Source organism: Pseudomyrmex gracilis, unplaced genomic scaffold, assembly GCF_002006095.1.
Source record: "Pseudomyrmex gracilis isolate BER0280 unplaced genomic scaffold, ASM200609v1 scaffold_1024, whole genome shotgun sequence".
Taxonomy (NCBI): domain Eukaryota; kingdom Metazoa; phylum Arthropoda; class Insecta; order Hymenoptera; family Formicidae; genus Pseudomyrmex; species Pseudomyrmex gracilis.
The window spans coordinates 27,365-36,060 of record NW_018021608.1 but is presented as its reverse complement, the minus strand read 5'-3'; positions in this window follow the sequence as shown (position 1 = coordinate 36,060).

Here is an 8,696-nt window from a genome sequence, read left to right as displayed (position 1 = left end):
AGGCGGGGGTTCGGGAGGCGACTTTTAGGCGTAGGGCGAGAAAGAAACTCAGTTCAGTTTAATGAAGAACAGATTAACAGGAAATATATTTTAGTTGCGACAACTTATGAGTGTAACGGCCTTCCGCTTATTTACAATATCAGATGTCATATATTGTACTTGAGGCCGACCGTTGGCATGCGGCGGTCGCGGCGCGCGTACACGGCGCAACTACAAAAAAAAATAACAGAAATCGTGGACGGTTAATGTAACGGAGGTAGCGCGAAATTTTTAGCCACGATCTCTTAGCGGCCAGTTGACGGCCGATCGCTAGTATGTGATAGTAAATAGGAGCGATACTATTTGGCGCGGCTGAATAGAAAAATTATCCCGGCATCGGCCAGCGACGGGACGCGACGGGAACTCGTATCGTTCTTCTCGCCCGCTGACGCAATCTTCTAGCGCCCCGACGTAAACACGATAAGTTTGGAATGCGTTTCGCCGAAATAAACAATAGCGACACGACACGGAACCGTCCACGGTACTTAATTCAAACTACGCTACAATTTACATTCAATACAACGCGAAAACGAATAAGTTATAACGAATCGACAACAATTACGGTTAGACAATACAAAACATAGAACACTGTGGCGACCACAAAAGAGAGAGAGCGATCTTTACAATCGGCCGACGCAATACACTGGTAAACCCGACAGCTACCATATCTCGCGATCACAATTAACGCGATTACCTCCGCGTCGAATCCGCGACCTTGGTCAACGGAATTCGAGTCGCCGGAACGGTACACGCGGAAAAACGGACTCGCGACACGCAGTTGCGGGGGTGAGGAAACCTGGAGGCACTCACTTGGCGTCGACAGCTTCTCGTAATCAGCCTTTACTCGTTGTTCCGGGGCTTAGACACCGGGATATCCTCGGCTCTCCTTAGGCAGCAGGTGTTCGGCACCGATACTCAACTTCGCACTCTGGCACGCACTATTTCCCGAGGTTCTCCGGCAGCCCACGCTCTCTTTGCTGGTTCGCACTACAGTGTCTCTCGAGTCTTGCGGCGTTCGGCTTCCGCGTTCCGCTAGATCCACTGCGTACGCTAATCAGCCAATCAGGTGACGCGTCGCGTGGCGCGGTGATCGATCGCAACTCGCGTAGATCTGCGCTGTCCTTCCAAGGGCGACTGTAGAGCCGCGTCGGGCCCTTACCGCCCGATTCTTGTGGAAGATTCCGCAGCTTTCTAAGGCGTATCTTCCACCTCAGGTCGGCGGATCGTACGCGCTCATCGGATCCCGACAATGTCGTAAGTGTCAGAGTGGCGCCTTTTCCTTTCTCTCTCCGAGACAACCGATCATTCCTCGTCCCTTGACCGCTCGACTTGTACGCTCCTGTCTCTTGGCTGTTCGCTCTGTTTCTTCTCTTTTCTTCCCGTGAGACTGATTGCTAATTAGCTACTCTCTTTCTGATCGCTGTAACGGACGGGACGACACACACACATAACTATTAGCCGCACAGCGGCTCGCTTGACATAAATAAATAAAAAAATACAATACAAAAGATCGTAATCGCGGGCGCGTGATCAGCGCGCGTTTCGCTCGGCAGCTGCCTTGATATTTGAAAACCGGCGTCCTTCGAGACGCCACGCAATATAAGATAGGTCGCTCTCTCTAAATAAGGAGATACGCGGGCCTACCGCCCTCCGTGCGGTCGTATTAATTACCCTGTGACGGACACCAAAAAGGTGTCACGTCACAATATATACAAATATGTATTTATGTATTGTTTGTGCTTTATAACTATTAATATTTATTTTATTTATTAAAAAATATCTTTCTTTATTTCTTATTACATGTGCATGTGAGAAGCAAAATATTCTGGAAGTTAATGTTTTGTATTAGACAGGGACAACGTTACGATGCGAAGCAGAAGGCATTTGCGTTAACAATGTACAAGACAATGGGGAAGCATGCTTATACTTCGTTACGTTCAATTTTTAAACAAATGCCTAGTATCCAAAGTGTGCAGTCGGTTTTGTACAAGATACCTTTGTTCTCGGGATTAAACTCTTTCATCTTGAGACATCTGGAAAGTCTAGCTTTAAACATGTCAGTAGTGTAACAGGGCCGGTTCTAAATCAGGAGCTCCGAAAGAAGGGTGCAAGGTATGACGTCACAGGGAGAGGGATGACGTCACACAGGGGAGGGGAAAAGGCGCGGGTCGTGACGTCACAGGGGGAGAAATAATAACGTCACGCGGGGAGGGGGTAATGAAGTCATTGCACGGAAGGCGTGACGTCACGCGAGAAATGACATCACTATGACGTCACGCGGGGGCGTAACTCTGACGTCACAGGATGTGACGTCACTATGACGTCACGCGGGGGTGTGGCTTTGACGTCACAGGATATGATGACGTCACGCGGCTATATGGCGGAGCGAGAAATGACGTCACTTTGGCAGCAGCCCCGATGACGTCACGCGGCAATATGGCGGTGTCACAGAAAGTGACGTCAGGCGACAATATGGCGGCAGGCCCCGATTACAATATGCCGATGCAACAATATGGCGACTCCACGGTGTGTACTTTTTATATAATGGATAGAATCAAACAATATATTTTAAGAAACCACACAATGTGTTGACGTCTGTATTCTACGATGAGAATGCAGTGCAAAGCGAGACGAGTATAGAAAGTTGCAGAGTTGCAATTTTATANTATGTGTAGAACGTAGTGCGAAACGAGACGAGTATGATTTAGTGTAAGGTGCAGTTTTGTATTTTCTTTCTAAAAAAAAATGCGGAGTCACTGATTTAGAAACTGCATAATTTGTATATAGTGTAACGATATAGTGTAACACAATACGCGGTACAAGCGACGTTGTAGTTTGGGAAAGAAATAACAAAAACGTAATCTTCACTTTTATATTCAGATTTTATTAAGATATTTGTACATACTATTTACACGCTTTTTGCGACAGCGCGCAAAGTTGCAAAGTTGCATTTTCTTTTACCGAGAAGTATGTACCAAAGACGTAATATTCATAAAATTTTCAGCATACAATGTATAGATAATATTAACACGCATCGAGTACAATATCTTTTACAGCGCATGCCAACAATTCGCAATCTATAATTACGCTATTGTCATACACCCCACTCTCACATATCGCTTTTGCAGCGTTGCTTACATCAGTAATATTTTGTTCTCGTAGCACTCAAACAAACTGCGCAAACTTTGTATTTACTACATGAGTATGTTCTGCCAACCGATAATACATGTTTTCGATACATGAATTTAAAGTTAACAAAAATTGTACGGTCGATGGTTTCATATACAAACACTTGTCGTTTAATGTAAATTTTACAATTCTTGCGTCGCAAATAACAACAATATTTAGCACTAACTCGCAAAGCCACAAAGTAGCAGATGCATCTGCCGACTGTATGTGCTAAATATCTGTCTGCTTTTGGATTATTGTTTGCTATGTAGAAAATGGTAGAAGCATTTAATGTCTATGATTATCTCCGATAATTATCTTCACATAAGAAATTGGGCCAACACTTATTCCAATTTCAATGTGTTTGTACCCTGTTGACGTTAGCGCATATTGTCTTCCCAAAATGCGAGTCGGCTGATGTGGTAGAGACGCATTTTGCAGACTGTAACAACAAGTGAATGACGTATGTGTCAAAAAAACAAAAAAACAAAGCCAGGTAATGCGACAGTTTACTTACTTGTTGCGTACACTCTTTATCTCGCTGTTGCACTTTCTGTTGGTATACATTGTGCCTTCTCGAACCACAGTTACAAATCGAATAATGGGATGTCGCGTAAGAGTCTTTTTAAGAACCACCTAACCCCATAACTTTATATTAGAAAAAATGATGATGACATCAAAATTTATGACTCAGAAACACGCTTTTTTTCTGCAATAGTTACATATCAAAGTAACATAATTTTTTATAAGAGAACAATTTTTTTTTGCAAAGTAGGCATTTTGTGTAACAGATGTCATTGATGTGATCACATATCAAAGTAATATAATCCTACTTTATAAGATAGTTACATATCGAAATAACATAATTTTATTTTATATGAGAGAACAATTTTTTTCGCAAAGTAAGCATTTTGGGGGGTATCAGATGTCATTGATGTAATCACGTATCAAAGTAATATAATCCTACTTTATAAGATCAAAAATTGCTGATGACATCAAAATGGCTACCTGCGTATTAGATAAACAACAATTATGAAATTGCTATATGTATAGCTCATAACGTATGCAAACAGTAAATTTTTGTTGAGTATCAGTTTTCATCGGTTTCGATTTCATATTTAAAGTTTTGTTTCGCAAACATTGCAGTTTCTTTTTGTATCAAATTTCATTTTTTATTAATCACAGAGTTCGATGTGCGTTATGTTTATAAAAATGTAGCAATAACAAAATGCAACATCAGCAAAAAATACATTCTAAAAAGGCGACATTGTCTCGTAAAATTAGTATTTTATCAGAACATAGAGTGAGTGATCAATTAGTGTGTTTCTTTTCGAAGACAAAGTGTTATAAAAGTGACAAAATGGAAACTATCGTGCAATCAGAGCGCAATGTATTGGAACAGTCGACTCGTTTGAACTCGCGAGAAAAGGTTGTCGCGTGGGAACAGCGATGTGAAGAATGTCTCGAATTAGTAGAAGAACATAGTCGGAACAAACGTCCACGATTGTCTGTAGAAATCAGACAATCGCTGGTCGCTAGAATTGCGCGACTCGAAAGTTTGAAACCTTCACTGCGTCGACAGTTTGCATATATTGGCGCCGGATATGGACTTACATGGCGAGAAATAGACACCGCTTTTGAAAGCAGAATAATGACAGATGCTATCATTAACAAAAATCATATCAAACCTTGCCATTTTCTCGAACACGCAAAAAGCACAGTGCTGGAAAAAATACAAAATGCCACAGAAAAATACAATAATTTGAAAATAAATACAGTGTTTAATAGTGAATTTGTATCGGGAAATAAACGGGTCAATAAAATAATAACAACGAAAAATTCGGAACTCTTTCTTACAATTAATTTAGACGAGTGGTACAAGCAATACGTTATTGAACCCACGTTAGCGTCCTTAGATGAATTTCAAAAACGCAATAGTGGGTGGGCCTTGTCACGTATATTAAATTTAATTGTAAACGTGAACAAATACAATCCATTGCGCGCAGCATGTCACCTACATTTGCCACAAGAAGTCAAGTTTAAGAAAGCGGTGATTAATGTGCTATCCGAAGATAATGCATGCTTTGCATGGTCGGTGGTCGCCGTTCTTTATCCAGCCGAAGAAAATGGACACTGCATATCATCCTATCCTCACTATACGACAGTGCTGAATCTTCAGAACATTGAGTTTCCAATGAGTAAACCAAATATCAAAATTTGAACGGCTCAAGAAAATCTCTGTCAACATGTACAGTATAGAATTGAAGAAAAAAAAGAAGAAGAACAAACTTGTCATCCTTCCAATACGTCTGACAGAACAAAAGAGAGAGAAGCATGTAAACTTGCTTTACGTTTCGGATTCACGAGACGTTAATCGTAAGCACTTTGCGTGTATAAAGAATTTGTATCGACTCGTGAGCGCACAACTAAATAAAAAAGAACACAAAAAATATTTTTGCGACAGGTATGCTTTTTGCGTTATGTATATATGTATAGGATATGTGATAAAATAAAAACAATTAATGTATTATATTTGCAGATGTTTACATTACTTCCATTCTCTGGACACGTTGAATGTCCACATTGTAGATTGTGGAAAAATGAACAACTGCACGATCCGGTTACCGGCGGAAGAGAACAAGTGGCTCAGTTTTAGCAACCACAGCAGAAAGGAACGTCTCCCGTTCGTAGTATACCCTGACCGTGAGAGTATATTATACAAGACTAATAAAGTTCCAAGGCAGCAAACATTTTATGCGTATCAACATCACAAGGCGTTCAGCATAGGATATTACGTCTGCTGCTCATACAACGATTCCATCTCTGCTTATCGGTATCGTCGCGGCGAAGATTGCATCGCATGGTTCGTTGATAAACTCAAAAAATTGGCTAATCGAGTAAAAATAATTAAATCTATCACCGTGCCCATGGACACGTTAACGGAAGAACAAAGGTTAGCTTATCGTAACGCGAGTCACTGTCACGTGTGCAAAAAACCATTCGCGGCAGACGACGTAAAAGTTCGCGATCATTGTCATAAAACCGGTCGGTACAAAGGTCCCGCGCACTTTAACTGCAACTTAAATTATAAAGATTCACACTGTATCTTAATAAGTTTTCACAATTTATCTGGTTACGATGCACCCTTTATTATTAAAGAGATTGCGTTCGAAGGAAATGTTACTGTTCTTCCTAGTAACAAGGAGAAATATATATCTTTTTCCAAGAACGTGGCGCAACCGGAACAACACAATCCAAAGGATTACAACATAGAATTGCGATTCATCGATTCGTACAAATTTCTCAGTGCTAGTCTCGATAAACTNGCGTCGTATCTTCATAAAGACAAGTTAAAAATTTTACAATCAGAATTTAGAAATTTATCCGTTGAAAACTTTAAGTTATTAACGCGTAAAGAAGTCTTTCCGTACAAATACGTAAACTGTGTCGACAAGTTGCAAGAGCAGCGTTTACCACCGCGTGAATCATTTTATAGTTCTTTGAACGGTGAAATGATATCTGAGAGTGAATATGCACACGCTATAAACATCTGGCAACGATTCTCTATTCCTACGTTAGGTGAATACGGCGATTTATATTTAAAGACTGATGTTTTATTATTAGCTGATATATTTAAAAATTTTCGAGAAAGTTGTATTCAAAGTTATAGATTAGATCCTGCGCATTATTACTTTATACGGTTATACGTGAGACGCTATGCTGAAAGACACAGGTATAACGTTTGATTTAAATAATGGTAAGGACGTAAATGTGGCCGTTGAAGCAAAAACACTGTTGTGATTGTGTAGGAAATATATTTGTTTACTAAGTTAACAAGTAGATGTTTCGACCCTTGTTTTGGGTCTTTATCAATAATCTAAAAAAATATATGTTGAAAAATATGTGTTAAAAGAACGCTGATCAAATGGATACATAATTATTACAATTAATGAAAAAAATTAATAATACATGATCAAAAAACTTACGAGTAAATAATAAGATGTTCATAGGAGAAGTGTCGAACAAACACAGTAAAGTCGACAGGCGTCAATCTCACACAAACATGACGACAATTGTGAGAATCAAAAACAGTGAGCATTACTCCAATGAGATTCAAATTATAACAGTAAAGATTTATAAGAGGATAAGGATTTAGTTATCGATAAACGGTAAGTAAGATTTATCTAAATTTTCCGTATCGCTATGCAGGTTGAGGCCATGTCTTTGACTTTTAATGTGTAAAGTTTCNGATATTAATCTTTTGTAATAAGACCTTTCTTGATCCAAAATGTCAACTCCATCCCAGTTAAAGTCGTGGTTATAATTGATTCTATGTTCTGTTATAACAGAACTCTAAGTGGAGTTTCTGTTAATGTGATTCTTGTGTTCTCTAACTCTGGTTTGTAATGTTTGACAAGTCTGGCCTACGTAGGAAGCATCACAATCACGACAATTGATTNTATAAACAACGCAAGAATGGGAAAGTGGAGATAAAGGATCCTTCGCGACTTTGATGAATTTTGACAATTTATTAAGTCTATAAAAACCATGGTGCAAGGATGAGTCATGTGGAAANATGGAATTAAACCTATCAGAAAAGTTTTTATTGATATATGGCATAACAGTCCAACGGCTAGGTTTTTTCTCTAAAGTGTCAATGGTTAAAAAACTATTCAAATCGTTATTTTTTTAAAAATTGTGTTTAAGTCGATGTTTAGTAATGTCAAATATAAAGTCAGGAGGGTAGTTATTGTCAACTAATATTTTGAAAATTAAGTCAAAATTTTTGTTATGAAAGTCCGGGTGAGATAAAAAGAAAGCTTTGTCTATTAGCCCTATAACTATGCCTTTTTTCTGTTTAATAGGATGGTTAGAGAGAAAATTAATGTATCTGCCAGAAAATGATGGCTTATGAAACCAATCATGGATTAACAGATTATTATTTTTCAGGATGGTTATGTCCAAAAAATTTAGTCTATCATGGCCTATTTCCATGGTAAATTGGAGGCGAGGATGGTAGGAATTNAAAAGTTGGAGAACCAAGTCAAAACTATCTTTAGGAACCATAAGAGCGACGCCGTCAACATACCTAACATAAAAAGGTGGTTTAAAAGGAAGCAAGATGATGGTGTTTTGTTCCAAATCTTACATCACAATGTCGGCTAATATAGGAGACAAAGGAGAGCCCATAGGAGCACCAAAGGTCTGCTTATAAAATTGTTTGTAGAAGAGAAAATAAGTTGAATTAAAAACGAGTTTAATAGCATTAAAAAATTCATCTTTAGGTAAACAAGATTCTTTGGTTATGGAAGTCCATCTATTCTCAAGACCCTTCATAACAAGTTCAAGAGGAATATTAGTTAACAAAAACTCCACTCAGAGTTCTGTTATAATAGAACATAGAATCAATTATAACCACGACTTTAACTGGGATGGAGTTGACATTTTGGATCAAGAAAGGTCTTATTACAAAAGATTAATATCTGAAA